Consider the following 16,559-nt stretch of genomic DNA (forward strand, 5'->3'; position numbering starts at 1 on the left):
TCATTTCTTCATATCTAGAAAAACGCGAGGGTCCTCCAATCTGAGGCCTGTTCCTCGTGGCCAGCAGCGACCTTTCGTAAGAAATATGTGTTTGATTGCATGTGGAGTGCTCCTGTTTCACCAAAGTCATACATGTACTGAGCTTCCTCCCCGCTTCTTTGGAGCAGCCCTTCAGAGCTATCTGAGGTGCTATCTCCTGGGCTAGGGGCTTCCCTGGGCGGCTCAGACGGTAATGGATCCACCTGCAATGCAGGAGACCCGGGTTCAATCTCTGAATCATGCCCCTGGAGGAGGGCATGGCAGCCCACTCCAATATTCTTGCCTGGAGAAATTCCATGGACAGAGGCGGCTGGCAGGCTATAGTCCATGGGGTCGCAAAGAGTGACACATGACTGAGCAACTCACACACACACACACACACACACACACACACACACACTCCTAGGCTAGAGTCCTCATTTTGCCCCCAATAGAACGAAACTCACAACTCTTACCTCATCTTTTTTTCCAGTTGATGAATGTTCTGAATGAAAGGGGACTAAAGACATGCAACAGCTAAACGCAGTGTGGGGCCCCAGCCGGATTCAGAACCAAAGAAACGCTGCAGAACACACGGCTGGGACAAGCTGTGAAATCAGAATGCAGGCTGCACGTCAGATCACTTAACCACTGATCCACTGATCAACGTGACACCCATCCTGTGATTATTTAACAGCGTATCCTAATTTTTTGGAAATCCACACCGCATTATTAAGTGGAAATGTGACTCACCCTCAAACGTTCACACGGCAACAGCAACAGTAATAATGATGAAGACCGAGTGCCGGAGACAAAGGCATAAGACGTGATACTGCACGTCCGGGAAACCGCATCAAAGGGCCTTTTTTTAAACACTGAGTTTTCCGTTTTTCTAAGTTTGAAATTATTTCAAAACAAGTCATTTAAAGAGAGAGAGACTGAAAACCAGAGCTTATCTCCCCCCTCCATCCTGGCTGGGTGGGCTCTTCCCACTGGAACACTCTCCCCTGCCCTGGAGGGAGCATCCCCGAAGGCGGGTCTTGGGGAGGCTGGGAGGTCAGGAAGTCAACCCCACACCACTCCCAGGGGTCAAGAGGCTATGGAAACGGGTCAGGTTGACACAGATTCTGTGGGCTCCCTCCCAGCTTGGCCTCTGCCCCTCAGCCCCTCCTGGGAGACACTTGTGGGACCTACATGCCCTTCGCATGCAAGTAAAAAAGTCAAATAATCAGGAGGAAGACCGAAACCAAAGCGACCGCACATTTTCCTCTTCTTTCCAGAGGATGAGGTGGTCGGGTGGCATCGTCAACTCAATGGACATGAGTTTGGGCAAACTCTGGGAGACGGTGATGGACAGGGAAGCCTGGTGTGCTGCAGTCCAGGGGGTCGCAAAGAGTCGGACACGACTGAGCAACTGAACAACAACTGAATAAGAAGCGGAGGGGTCGGGTGTGGACAGACATCACAGGCCGACGCTGGCTCGGGGCTGCCCAGTGCGTGGCCTTCGTGGATGCCCTTCTCTGGACCTGTCTCCTCCTGGGTGGGAGGAGGGAGCTGACGACACGTGCCCGCACAGCTGGTGGGGGTGATGGGAGGACCCAGGAAGCTCCCACCACAGGTAACAGAGTCCCAGGACAGTCACTTCACTGCTTCCCACATGACACAGGAAGGGGCATCTGGCCACAAAGTCCCATCCCCAAGAAGGAGGGTCCCTGTGACTTTGGCAGGTGGGGGACTGGCCGTCAGGACCAGGCCTGTTTTCCTCTAGGACAGAGCAACTACCAAGTTCCATGAGGTTGTGCCTTTCAGCAGCATAAACTTTTCCAGGAATCGTGCTTATATTCAAAAAATGTATCACATAGAATAAAACTACCTAAAGGAGCGTGACTCAAAAGCTTGCTTCTGACTTAAGCAAATGGATTTCAGTCGGCAGTTTGCAAATTCTTCCCTGGAGTTATATTTTGGAGTTACTTTGCACAGTCTTGCTCTTAGAATAGTTTTCAAAGAGAGAAAATGCCTAAAGCAAAAATTCTCTATTCAGCCGACTCTCTCACTCACCCTCAGCCAGGCTCCCGAGGCCGAAAGGGACCCTGCTCAACGCCCCCCTAAATGTGACTGACACTCAGGGCCCCCGAGGGGACGTGAGAGGCTCTGAGCTCCTGCAGGGCGGGCAGGAAGGGCTGTGGGTGTCCCTGGGAGGATCCTGCCTGGACCTGTCAACACACCTGCTGGGCCAGGGCCTTTCAAGAGTGTGTAAAACCACCCTTTGTCCACTGGTCCTCCGATCACGGATGCACACAGGCTGAGGAAACTGGCTCATTGCTTTAAATGCAAATTTTAACAACAGCTGCTGGCAGGGGTCTGGGGTCAAGAGAACTGGCTGTGAGTCCCCCACGCGGTCCCTACCACCTGCAGCGCAGGCAGGGCCCCCGCTGGGCTCCTCTGGGGGAGGTCCTGACCCTGTGAGGGTCTGTGGCATGAGAGGACCCACATCTCCTTGGAGGGCTGATCCCCCATTCCCAGCAGCTGCAGCCCCCACCCCTGCCCGGCTCTTCAGCCTCGGCCCAAGCCCCGCCTCCACCCCTTCCACCTGCTGCTCTCGCGGGCTCCAGGGATAGGAAGGCCCCCCACACCACGGGGCTCCCCGCTCTGCAGGACGTGGCCCGGCTTCCCTCCCCCTTGGCCAAGTGCGTTCTCCTTCATTTTGTGAGATAACCTTGTTAAGTGCCCACAGGGCACAGCTTGCCCCTCCAGCAGTGGAAAGGCCTGCCCTTGGCATGGCTGCCCCGCCATCCATATGCCCGGCCTGCATCACCGCCTCTCAGCCGGCGCCCCTCCAACCTGGCTCCTCCTCAGCGTGCTCTTCGGCCTTCCTCCGCGGCTTCCTCCTCAGCCCTCTCCTTCCCCTGCCGTCCTCCGCCCGTGATGGGAAATGCGTGCGTCCGCTCAGCGCTCCCCGCCCCGTCCGTGGCCGCGCCCCTGGCGCCTCGCCCGCTCGCGGGGGTCCCGGGCCGTCTGTCTGCAGAGAGGCCTCTGCTTCTTCAGGCCCGCGCCCTCCCCCGGCCTCCCCCGCCCTTCCCGTCCTCCTTCCGGCTTCAGGCTCACAGCCAACCAAGCCCCTCGGACGTGGACGTTCAATGAGCACCTGAGCCGGACACCCGGGACCCCACGCTCTGGGTTCCTCCCGCAGGCCTGCTTCCCGCACCCGCCCCGCCCCTGATAGCGGGAAAAGGCTCTTCCGTTCTCAGGCCTGAGTCCTGGGAGGGCCTCAACTCCCCTCTGCCTCTCATACCACGTCTCTGATCCAGGAGCAAGGAGCAAGGCTGCCACACCGCATCCAGAGCCCCACACCCGCGTCCAGACTCCACACCAGCATCCAGACCCCACAGCACATCCAGACCCCACACTGCATCCAGGGCCCCACACCAGCGCCCAGACCACACACCAGCGCCCAGACCCCACACCGTGTCCAGACCCCACAGGGCGTCCAGGGCCCCACACCAGCATCCAGACCCCACACCGTGTCCAGACCCCACATGGCGTCCAGGGCCCCACACCAGCATCCAGACCCCACACCGTGTCCAGACCCCACATGGCGTCCAGGGCCCCACACCAGCATCCAGACCCCACACCACATCCAGACCCCACACCGCGTCCAGGGCCCCATACCACATCCAGACCCCACACCACGTCCAGGGCCCCACACCAGCGTCCAGACCCCACACCGCGTCCAGGGCCCCACACCAGCATCCAGACCCCACACCAGCGTCCAGACCCCACACCACATCCAGACCCCACACCGCGTCCAGGGCCCCACACCAGCATCCAGACCCCACACCAGCGTCCAGACCCCACACCAGCATCCAGACCCCACACCGCGTCCAGGGCCCCCACCCCAGCATCCAGGGCCCCACTCCAGCGCCCAGACCCCACACCAGCGTGCAGACCCCACACCGCATCCAGACCCCACAGGACGTCCAGGGCCCCATATGGCGTTCAGGGCCCCACAGCATCGTCCAGACCCCACACCGAGTCCAGGGCCCCACACCGCATCCAGACCCCACACCGCGTCCAGGGCCCCACACCAGCGTCCAGGGCTCCACACCAGTGTCCAGACACCACACCGCATCCAGACCCCACATGACATTCAGCAAACTCCTCCCTCCCTCCCTCCCTCCATCCCACCTGCCTGTTGACCTTGAGAGAGCGGGGGTGTGAGTCCTTCCTGAAGTGGCTCCAGGATCTCAGCAGCAGGAGGACTGCTAGATAGACGTGGGAGGAGGGAGGGGGGGATGAGGGAGTAGGGAAGAGGGAGGGAGGGAGCCGCCCTCTGTCGTCACCAGATCCTGACTCTGTCTGGACCCCTCCCTGCACCATCTGTTCATGTCCAGCCTCGCCATCTCCTGGGACGAGTGGGCCTCTACCCCAAGGGCTGCAGTCTCCCTTCTATGAGCTCCTCTCCCCTGGGGGATCAGCCAGAGGTGGAGTGACTTCAGAGCCCTGCCCCAGAGTATCCCCATTTACACACCCACTGTACTGTGAGCTCTTGAAACTGCTGTCGCCTGTGAGCCCTGGGAGGGCTCAGCGTCCCCTGCTCCTCTCATAAAAGGGTGCGAGTCTGGGAACCTGCCGTGAGAAGCAGTCTCCAGGGTGGCCACTTAGGAATAATAGATCTTGCTCAGCAGAAACCTCTGGGTCAGCCAGGGGAGGGGGCCCGGCCCCCAGATCCCAGTGAGCAAGCAGGGATGGGGGCATGAGACACACTCCTAAATCACCAGTGAGTCCGTTTTAATGTGAGTTCAGAAAATAAGCATCTATTTGTAAGTAAGTCTACATGAAAATAGGATGAGATGGTTGGATGGCATCATCAACTCAATGGACATGAGTTTGAGTAGACTCTGAGAGTTGCTGATGGACAGGGAGGCCTGGCGTGCTGCAGTCCATGGGGCGGCAAAGAGTTGGACACGACTGAGTGACTGAACTGAACTGAACATGAAAATAAGTACACAATGAATAGACTCATAAATCAGAATACACACATCAGGGAAATAAAGCTGATAAACACCATCCCTGCCTCTCAGCTGCAGAGAGAGCCTGGCTCTAACGTGCTGAACACAGGACCGACTGCCCTCCTCGCAACGCCCTCCAGCCTCATGGGGGCTTCCCAGGTGGCGCAGTGGTCAGGAATCCATCTGCCAAGGCAGGAGATGCAGGTCCGATCCCCAGGTCAGGAAGATCCCCTGGAGTAGGGGATGGCTTCCCACTCCAGGAGGCCTGCCTGGGAAATCCCACCAGCAGGGGAGCCTGGCGGGCTGCATGCAGTCCATGGGGTGGCTGTGAGTCAGGCACGCAGGCACACAAGTCTCACTTGGCTCACTGAATCATCCAGAAAGTACTTCCCACCTCCTGACGTGGGCTTCCCTGCTGGCTCAGACAGTAAAGTGTCTGCCTGCAGTGAGGGAGACCTGGGTTCGATCCCTGGATTGGGAAGACCCCCCGGAGAAGGGAATGGCAACCCACTCCAGTATTCTTGCCTGGAGAATCCCATGGACAGAGGAGCCTGGTGGGCTACAGTCCCTGGGGTCACAGAGAGTCGACGTGACTGAGCGACTTCACTTTCACTTTTTCAGTTCCTGATGTTGTCCAAGGGACGCGTGTGTTCTTGTGGAAGTAAAGGCTTCTCCCAGGAGACGGCAGAGGCTGGTCTGGAATCGTGTGGGGCTTGTCCTGTGCAGGTGACGGGCTGTCTGTTTCAGAGGCCGCAGGACACCCATGAAGGTCAAGGGCAGACACGCCCCACCCCAGTCACCCATGGAGACCAAGGGGACCCTGGCGACCTCACGGATGGGCGCCCGCTGCCTTCCTGGTGGAGGACACCACGCTGCGGGGCCAGCCAGCCTGGTGCTCGCCTGGGCCGTGGGGACAGGGCAGGGTGGGGGGTGCTGGGAACGCACACTCTGCTCCGAGGTGCATCCCACACCGACCTCCTCATCAGCCACTCTGCGGCAGTCGCTTTGCTGAAGGCAAAGCCTCTTAAAATAAACAAACAAGCTGAATTTACAAAGAAGCTTTACCACCAACTTAACCCCTGGATCTGCTGACTTTTCTCGCAGGTGGCAAACCTTCGCCATTTCTCCACCCTGTGCGTGAGGACCCATGACATCCCCACAGACGCTGAGGGGACTGGCATCAGGTCTGTCTTTCACCCTGGCCCCTCACCTACCTGGGTAAACAGAAGCCCGATTTCTCCCGGGTTTCTCCACCCTGCTTTCTGACAGCAGCAGATTGGGGAAACCCGGAGACAAATGTCCAAGGGAGCGCCAAGTGACACCGCGCTTTGTCACAGCAGCTGTGAGTGCTGCCCAGCTTCTCACGCCAGCTCCCACTTCACCGTGCCCAGCCAGGGCCTCTGCCTGGCACGGCTTTGCCCTTCCCGGTGGACTGCCCACCAGAGGACCACAAATGTACTCTCGGGGGAGCCAAGGCGTTGCAGGACCCCTGCAGAAATTGGAGGCAGGAGGAAAGGCAGACGTTTCATCCAAATTCTAGGACTTCCCCTAACAGGCTGAAACACGACAGACATTGACTTAGAAGCCGGGAAGGACACTGAACGTGGAGTTAGGCAGTGTGGGATCCAGTGTGAAGTCACCCCGACACCCGGCCCAACACACGGGTCACATGACACCTTCTGGCCCCTTGGGATAGATGCCCACTGCCACTAACAGAGAGGCCCTTTACTCCTTCAAGAAATCTCCAGGCCACATTTCCTGAGGGCAGGGTCCAGGGACAGGCCTGAGGACCACGTGTAGGAGAAGGCGACCCCGAGGAACTGGGGAGAGCCACAGAGGGACAGGACGCAGCAGTGGCGAGTCCGCAGGGAGGGGCGGCCAGGGCACTCAACCCCCGGGGGCTGGGCCAGGGGACCCCAAGGGCAAGGGGCACTCAACCCCCGGGGGCCTGGGCCAGGGGACCCCAAGGGCAAGGGGCACTCAACCCCTGGGGGGTTGGGCCAAGGCACCCCAAGGGCAAGGGCAAGTTTGCACCTGCCTCCACCTCCCTCAGCCCCTCAGCGCCCTCTGACAGGCCAGGGGGAAAGTTTCCAAGTGAGTGAACCAAGGACTGTGGGAGCTTCTAAGAAAACAGATGCTGGAATCTGAGCCAGTGGTGAGATGCCTCTTGGAGAAGGTGTTGCTATAACGGAGCAAATCTGTGGTGCTGAGTCGTCAACTTTCAAAGTGTCTCCCAGGTGGACTGGGGTCCTGGGGGCCAGTGAGAGGCAAGACAGATGTCCCCGAACACTCCTGCCTGGGATGAGTCTGCATTCCTGCCGGGCGTGGGTCCACCAGCCCCCTCTGCGAGTCTCCTGTCTCTCGGGGAAGAGTCAGCTTAGCCCCAGGTCCTCCAGGCCTCCAAGGACTGCCTTTCAGAACCCGCTGCTCATCTACAGAGCTGACCCAAGAATAATCACCCAGGGCACTCAGCACCCAGCTTCTCTCCCGTTACAGCACGCGGGGACCCTGCAGCCTGTTGCTCCCTAAAATCTTGGAGTAACAGGATGGGTGCTACTGGTCTTCGTTAGGGTTCTCCCCGAAACATTTACATCCACTTGCTCCAAAGCCAACGCTGTGCAAATCTGACTCCTGTGAGGGGTGTTGTGTGCCGTTTCCATGGAAACATTCTCCCCCACCCGCCCCCCACCACCGCTCTCTGGTTTTAAGCTTAATTCTGTAAAAACATGCAATTCAGCTGGCAGGAGCTTTCAGATTTAAATATAGAGATTGGATTAAGTTGGTGTTGAAGCTGTGTTTGAATTCATAGTGCAAGAAACGAATAAAATCTGATAATGTTCTGGAAGGTGGGAGAAAACTGAGACGGCGAGTTTGGGCCACACCAGACACTCTCCTCAATGTCAGATAATGCTCGATTTAGCCTTAGCGTTGGGTGTTTCGCAAACACGTGCGCTAAGACGTCTCTAAGGGGAAAATCAGTGCTTTTGTTTTTGTTTCTAAGCAGAGACGCTGAGCTCTGCTTGCCTAAACCATTTTCTGGGTCAATTTGCAGTCGAGTACCCAGAGGCTGCGACTTTTTCTCTTTCCTCTTGGCCCTGAAATGTGAGTTGGCCTTGGGACAAGAAGGGACGTGCAGAACCTGACCTTGGTCTTCTGAAGCCACTCACACTGGAAACCTGGGACCACCACATGAGAAAGCCCCAGCTGGGCTGCCGGGGGACAGCAGCACGCGGCCCAGTCATCCAGTGCTCAGGCCCGCAGCCCCGTGAGCAAGGCTGCTGGCCGCCGGCCGACCACAGACACATTGTCCACCAGCCAGGGCCAGAAGACCTGCCCGCTGTTGCTGTTGTTTAGTGGCTCAGTTGTGTCCGACTCTGCGACCTCATGGACTGTAGCCCGCCAGGCCCCTCGGTTCATGGGATTTCCCAGGCAAGAATACTGGGGTGGGTTTCCATTTCCTTCTCCAGGGGAGCTTCCCAACCCAGGGAGGGAACCTCCATCTCCTGCATTGCAGGCATACTCTTTACCAGTGAGCCACCAGGGACGCTCCCTGCCTGCTAAATCCAATCCAAATTGTGACACCTCAGACCTAGGAGTATATACATGATTCTTGTCTTAAGATGTTGAGTTTTGAGGTGCTTTGTTATGCTAAGAAAAAAAGAGGCTCACTGCAACAAGGTCTAACAATAAAGTGTTAGGTTACCTTTGTTGAAGGAAGTAGGGGGACAAAAAAAAGCCTGCTACTTCCAACAACAACTTCCCTCCATAGTGGAGGGTACTGAATGATTGGTGAACAAGAGCTTGCTGCTGCTGCTAAGTCGCTTCAGTCGTGTCTGACTCTGTATGACCTCATAGACGGCAGCCCACCAGGCTCCCCCGTCCCTGGGGTTCTCCAGGCAAGAACATTGGAGTGGGTTGCCATTTCCTTCTCCAATGCATGAAAGTGAAAAGTCAAAGTGAAGTCATTCAGTCATGTCTGACTCTCAGTGACCCCCATGGACTGCAGCCTGCCAGGCTCCTCCATCCATGGGAGGTTCCAGGAAAGAGTACTGGAGTGGATTGCCATTGCCTTCTTGGGAACAAGAGCTTATCTTCATGGAAATCCCATGAAGTTGGGATCATATAATCTGTGTCCTGGCCTGCTCCTCTCTCTGTCTCCACACAAGTGGACAGGTTGTTCCTCTAAGCCAAGCCTCATGGTGGCCAAGTTCAAGGGGCTCCAAGCTGCTGCCCAGTCCCCCTGCTGATCAGGACATTGAGTGGAAATGGACCACAGGTGGAGTTTGGGAATGATCCTCATAGAACAATATGGATCTTTTGGTCCAGGCTGTTATGATTATGAACTTGACAGTCCAAACAGTGATGAGCGGACTGCAGGATGACAGCTGAACGGACGTCTGCCCGTGCTTGCAGATGTGGTAAGAGCTCCTGTCTGTTGCGCGAGGAAACGGCAGTGCCTCGGCTCTGGTGCTGTGTGGAGCTCGAGCAGGGGGAGCACAGCCCCAGGTCCTAGAGCCTCGCGTGCAGGTCTGCTGATGATGGCCCCCGAGAGGCTGGTCTGGGCTTGAGTTTCCGAGCACCTGTAAAGCGGGATGGTGGTCCTGCAGTGCCTCTTCTGAGGGGTCATCGTAAGCACTTAATGAATGTCGCTGGATGCACAGACGATGTTGTTAAATGGTGACAAGTGTTGTTAGCACTTTGATAACTTTCAGACTCAGGACTGGAATGAGCCCAGGGCTCATAAACATTCCCACAGGGTGGTCTTTGCCCGCTTGAATTTCACAAAGCCCTCCCTCATCTCGCTCCACGTCACTTGTCACATTTTCTGTCTTTCCCTTGGAAATGCAGGAAAAAGCAAAGAGCTGGAGTCTGCTCCTGTGTGTTCTTGTCTCTGAGAAATGCTCAGAGTCTTGCATGGACAACTTGGCTCCTGTTTTAATGATTCTTACCGTTTTCAAGTATTGAAAGCATCAGGCAGTTCTCATCTCTCCAACAACCCTTCAAGGCAGATGGCATGCTCCTGTTTCAAAGAGTCAGACGCAGGGGCTCAGAGAGGACAAGTCCTTGCCAAGGTCAAAGGCGAGGATGGGGGCGCAGAGGAAGAGGCGGTGTCGGCACAGAGGCTGATGCTGTCTTGCTGTCGAGCGGCTCCTGTTCCCAGGAGCCTGTCCCTTGGCACCTTTCCCAACTTACCCAGACGACTCCAGCAGACAGCAAACGTGGCCCGTTTGCATGTTTCTTGAAAAACAACCATTTGGGGTTGTACAAAGTACGCAGTATCCAAACAGGCATCTCGAAATGATTTGGTAAAGCGCGATCGTGAACCTCCAGGAAGCTTCATCAGGATGAGCACACTGGGCGTGTGTTCATGGGCAGCTATTGACCATCTGCCACAAGGGAATGGTGCCAGCACGCACCCCCCACGTGACCGCCAGTTCCATGGCAGGAAAGCCTCCCCAAGGAGCCCCATGGTGTCACCCCTACAATGTGCATTTCGGCACTGGCCACCGAAACACTGGAGTGTGTTTCTCACCAGCTTCCAGGGAGCACGCTAGAGCATGTTTAATTCACGAGGGCAACTCCCCCATTTCTGTTATTTTTGTAAGTCTAAGATATTATTACCAAGTGGTAGAACAGTCAGCACTAATTACCACTCGGTTGAGTTGCCTGCCTTTGTCATTAAGGCAGGAGTAACATCTTGCTAATTCTATGTTTAATTCCGAGAAGCATCCCATTGCACCTGCTCTGGCAGTAGTCTGGCTCCAGAAAAAGGTGGGACACCCTCCTGTCCAGTTTGCTTAGTGGCTGTGAACCTACTGTGTGTCTGTGAACCTACTGTGTGTCTGCTGCAGGAGATGTTACCACTGTTGGACCTCAAGCGCCTGCAGCCTAGGGCTTCCCAGGTGGCGCTGGTGGTAAAGAATCTGCCTGCCAATGCAAGAGACACAGGAGACGCAGGTTGGATCCCTGGGTCGGGAAGATTTCCTGGAATAGGAAAAGGCACCCTACTCCAGTATTCTTGCCTGGGAAATTTCATGGGCAGAGGAGCCTTGTGGGCTACAGTCCATGGGGTTAGAAAGAGTTGGACACAACTGAGCGACTGATCCAAGCCTCTAGACAGTTTGCAGAGGTGCTTACAAAGCCCATATCCTTGCATCTGCCAGGATCCTGGGGAATACCATCCTACTCAGATGATACAGAGACATGATGGCAACCTGAAGGAGGGTGAGGCCATCCTCAAGTGAGAATTTAGCACAGTGTGATTTCAGATTTTATGGTGAGTCATCACTGAGTAAAGGACCATCTGCTTGGTCTTAAGGGTGGTGTTCCAAGGATGAAGTAAGTCAGTACAAGCGATGCGCTGAGAACAGCAGCCCGTCACCTGTCTCAGCAGCATCCTCGTCACCACCAGGTACTGTAGGTGGTCTCCAGAGCTGGCTGGCCTTGGTTCCTCCCCTGCTGACATGCTGCTGGTCAATCAGCAAGGGAGACTGACCCCGTCTCCTTGAAACTGAGCTAGCCTCCATGGGAGGCTGGGACCAGACGACTGGAATCAGAGGAAGTGACCTTTTGGGGATCCCACTCTGCTTCAGCAACGCCATGCAGCTTGTGCCTTGGGTTCTTGAGACACTGCCTCCAGGAACCAGGCGCCATGACTCACGAGGATCTGTCCATCAGCGGCCCCAGCTAAGATCTATGCCCACAAAGTCCACCCTCCGCTGCAGGACCAGCTGCCTGCTTTTCAGTTCTATGGAAATGTCATTTAGATACAGATACTAAATCACTCTGCTGTACAACGGAAACTAAGGCAACATTGTAAATCAACTACTTTTTAATTAAAAATGAGAAAAAGAAATATCATTGACATACAGCACCGTATAAACTTAACAGTGAACAGTACCCAGATCTGACTTAAGTATATTGTGCAATAATTGCCACGATAGGTTGCGGGAACACCCATCATCCCGTATAGATACAACATTAAAGAAATAGAAGAGAATGTTCTTCTTTGCAAAGAGAACTCGAAGGATTTACTCTCTACCAACTTTCCTAGCTAAGGTACAGCAGCGCCAGCTACATTTGTGATGCTGTTCATCACACCGGAACACTTATCTTAAAACTAGAAGTCTGTACCTTTGGACCACCTTCGTCTAGAGCCCCTTAGCCCTGCTCTGTGCCTATAGGAGCCACAAACCTGGTTTCTGTTTTGCTGTGAGCTTGCCTCTTTATAAGGTGTAATTGGCCTACAACACGATGTGAATTCCTGGGACACAACATAGTGATTTCATATTTCTATACATTTCAGAATTATCACCATAGTCTAGCTGTCATCTGTCACCATAAAAAGATTTTACATAATTACTGGCTATATTCCCCACACTGTACATTTCGTGTCTGTGACTCACTTGTTTTGTAACTGAAAGCTGCACTTCATGGTGTTCCTCCACTCATCCCCTCCTCCCCTTCCCCCCTTCCCACTGGCAACCACCTGCGTGCTCTTCCTCTGTATCTGGCTCCATTTCTGTTGAGTTTCCTCGATTTGTTTCGGTTTTTAGATTCCACGTATCAGTGACATCCTACAGTGTTTGTGTTTGTCTGATTTATCCCACTTGGCATAATACCCTCTAGGTCCATCCATGTCGTCACAAAGGGCAGGGCTTGAGGCTGAGTAAAATTGCACCGTGTATATACACGCATATACCTCGCCTTCTGTGTCTGTTCAGCTATCCACAGGCACTCGCATTGCTTCCGCATCTTGGCTACTGTAGACGATGCTGCAGCGCACAGAGGCACAGGTATCTTTTCAACTCAGTGCTTCTCTTTTCTTTGGGTAAATAACCAGAAGTGGAATTGCTGGGTCCACTCGGTAGCTCTGTCTTTAATTCTTTGAGATATCCCCATATGCTTTACATAGTGTCTGCATCAATTTGCAGGACACAAGGATTCCCTTCTCTCCAATCCTCACCACACTTGCTATTTACAGTCCCTTTGACGGTAGTCGTGCCGACGGGTGTGAGGTGAGATCTCACTGTGCTTTTGATTTGCATTTCTCTGACGATCAGCAGTGTCGAGCATCAGATGTGCCCGTTGGCCATCTGTGTGTCTTCTCTGGAGAAATGTCTGTTCAGACCCTCTGCCCACTCTCTAATTGGGTTGGTGTTTCTGATGTTGTTTCAGTTCTTTGTTCGTTTTAGATATTAACCCCTTGATGGATGTTTCATTTGAGAAGATATTCTCCCAGGCAGCAGTCCTGTTTTGTTGATAGCCTCCTTAGCTGAGCAAAAGCTTGTTAGTCTGATAGAACACCATTTGTTTATTTTTGCCTTCGTTTGCCTTATCTTGAGAACAATTATACCAAAGCTGTTCTCACACTGCGGCAAAAGTTCTAGGCCCCTCAACAGACTTTCCAGCCTGGGGGATCCGGCCAAGGGACTGAGCATCCCCAGTGAATCCGGCTCTGAGGGCCGGTGGGATGTGATCACAGAACTTGCACAGGACTGGGGAAGCAGGGACTCTTGGAGGGCACGAACAAAACCTGTGCACAGCAGGACCTGGAGAGAGGAGCAGTGACCCCACAGGAGACTGAGCCAGACTGTACGGAGGGTCCGGGAGGCTCCGGCGAGGCCTAGGTCGGTGGTGGCCCGCCACAGGGTCGGGGACACTGACTGAGGCCGTCCTGGGAGGCGCGGCATGCTGGCCAAGGCCTCTGATTATTTCAAGTTGCTGATCTCTTAAGCTGAAATGCATTTTGAACTTTTACAATTGCGATTATCTATCTGGAGCTAAGTAAAGATAGCTTCACATAAACAAAATGATTTAAATAAATATTTTGGGCTTAGAATGAACAACTTTCTCTGCAGAGCATTTATTTTTCCTAGAAAGACCAGGTTCAGGCTGAGAATGAAATTACTTTGCATGGCAGGTGATGGAATGTATTGAAAAGGCTGTTAAAAGACCTGAGGTTAACTCCTAGCTGTACCCTGTCATACCAGTATGGTCTTGGGCAAACTGCTTGCCATTCTTGTTTAGTTTGTTCATCTCTGAAACGGTTATAGAAATATTTATCTTATAAGATTATTGTGAATGTTGAATCTATCCTCTTCACTTATGTGCTTGGAGTATGGTTGAAGTACCTCTTAGATGGTAGGTGTTAATATTACTGTTATCATTAATCATTATGAATTCAGTGGGTCATTAAAGAAACATTATTGAAAAGTAGGCATGTTAGCAACCCTCCATAGTAAACGCTTGCTCACCTGTGCTCTTGCTGACATGCTGTTTCACACTTCTCTGTTTTCTGTCTCCCTAACTCCTTGTTGCTGCTGTGGCCAATTTAACTACTTCGTCTCTTAGCCTTTCTACTAGTTTCATAAGTGACGTATCTGCTACCTTTACTGTGATGCTTGCCTTTACCAATGAGATCTGTCCTTTTGTGCGTTTCATCTCTCTAATTGTGGCCTCTTCCTTTCTTCTGAGAGAAGCTCTTTTAACATTTTCTGTAAAACTGGAGTGCAACAGCTCTTAGCCTTTGCTTCTCCGCAAAGCTTTTGATTTCTGCTTCGAATATGAACTTGCGCCTTGCTGGATAGTGTTCTTGGTGTAGGATTCTCCTTTCACCACTTCGGATAGAGTGTGCCACCCCCCGATGCCTTGCAGAGTTTCTGCTGAGAAGTCAGTCCATGGCTTTATGGGAACAGCCCTGTGTGTAACTGCGTGGTTTCCATATTTCCTCTTTGTCTTTGATGTTTGCCATTTTAATTATACTGTGTCCTTATATTGGCCTCTTTGGGCTCCTCCAGTGTGGACTCTGTCCTTCCTAGACCTGGATGTCTGTTTCCTTTCCCAGGTTAGGGAAGTTTTCACCTTGGCATCTTCACATGTGTGCTCTGCCCCTGTCTCTCTCTCTCTCTTCTCCTTCTGGGACACCTGTTTTGTGAATGTCTGTGCAACTTGATATCATTTCAGAAGTTGCTGAAAGCGTCCTCATTTTCTAAATTTCTTTGTCTGTTCTTCTGAAGCTGTCTCCACAGCTCTGTCTCTCAGGCCCCCAACTCATTTCTCTGTATCATCTGACCGACTGCTGACTCCCCCTAGGGTATTTTTATTTCATCTATTTTCTGTTGGATTCTTCAGCTCTGTTTGATTCCTCTCTCTATTCTAACTCTTTATCAGCCTTCTTGCTGCATTCTCGGTTCTCTGAGCTCTGTAAGCATCTTTACGATCATGACCTTGAACACGCGATCAGGCGGATTGCTTGTCTCCACTCGGCTCTCTTCTCGAGTTTTATCTCGTTCCTGCGATTGTTCCTCTGTTGTCGCCTTTTGCCTAGTGCACCATTTTCATTTCTACGAATTCGGTCAGCTGGTTGGACCTCTCAGTCTCAGAGAAGCGGCTTTACATAGCAGACACACTCGCCTATGGTCACTAGAGGGCCTTGGAGGTGCCCTCTAGGTGGGCTGTGTGGGTCCTTCTGTCATGTGGGCTGACTACTGTGGGGCCCGCGGTAGACGCAGCTGACCCCCGGCCCAGTTGGTTGCCAAGCCCTGCCTTGTGCAGAGGCGCCTGGCTACTGATGAATATGACTAGGTCACAGGGTCACTGGCTGCAGAGTACCAGGGGTCCCTGAGGCTAACGTTGGCTTACTGTGGGCAGAGGTGGGTCCTGGGGTGTTTGGCTGTAGAGCGAGGGGTCCTGGAGCTGATGAGGGCCACCGGCGGGTGGCTGCTCTGGGACCCACTGTGCTTGGGTGGGTCCGGGAGCTGAGACTCTTCGGTCTGAACTCACGCAGTCCCTGAGTCCAGGGTCATTCCCATCAGCCCCTGGCTGTGCCACTTCGGCCCACACCCCCAGGCTTCGGTTCGCACTTACAACGCAGGAACAGGCTCAGGCTGAAGCCGCTGACTTAGGGGTCCCATGAGTCATGTGTGTCGATAGCAGCGTCCCATAAACATAGCTCCAGCCCTGGTTCCGACATTCCAGGGGTGAGCGCAGACACACCCAGGGTTCTGGGAGGGCAGGTGGAGGGTGGGATCATTCCTGCCTGGGGCTGGGAGAGGGTGTCAGGGGTGACAGCCCAGAGCACCTGGCCTGCCCATCCTGGGTGAATGCGGTGGATATCCTATCCAGGAAACGGATTCCCCAGGTGGGGATGGACGTTCTCAGCCAGTGATGCCTAGAATGCGCAGGGTCTACGCGGACGCATCCAGAATCCCACCAGGCTGCAGTGGCAACCCTCCTCCAGGTTTGCCTGTTTCCTGCTGAGGGGCATTGAGGCTCAGTGACCTCACAGCCTCATGGCTCACGGTGGGCTCGCTGGATTTAACCCCTGCATGTAGCCTGAGGGCCTGCACTCTCTCCGTCCACACTAGGCTGTCCCAGGCAGTGCTGCTTGCTGAGGGGACACCCCACCAGCCTGTGTGGGGGGCAGCTCCACAAAGACCAGGGCACACCCACCCTCAGGGCACACCGACAGCATTGCTAGGGACAGCAACCCACTCCTCGTGGAAGAGGGGACTGTAGGCCTGGGGCTGG

Source organism: Capra hircus, chromosome 5, assembly GCF_001704415.2.
Source record: "Capra hircus breed San Clemente chromosome 5, ASM170441v1, whole genome shotgun sequence".
NCBI lineage: Eukaryota > Metazoa > Chordata > Mammalia > Artiodactyla > Bovidae > Capra > Capra hircus.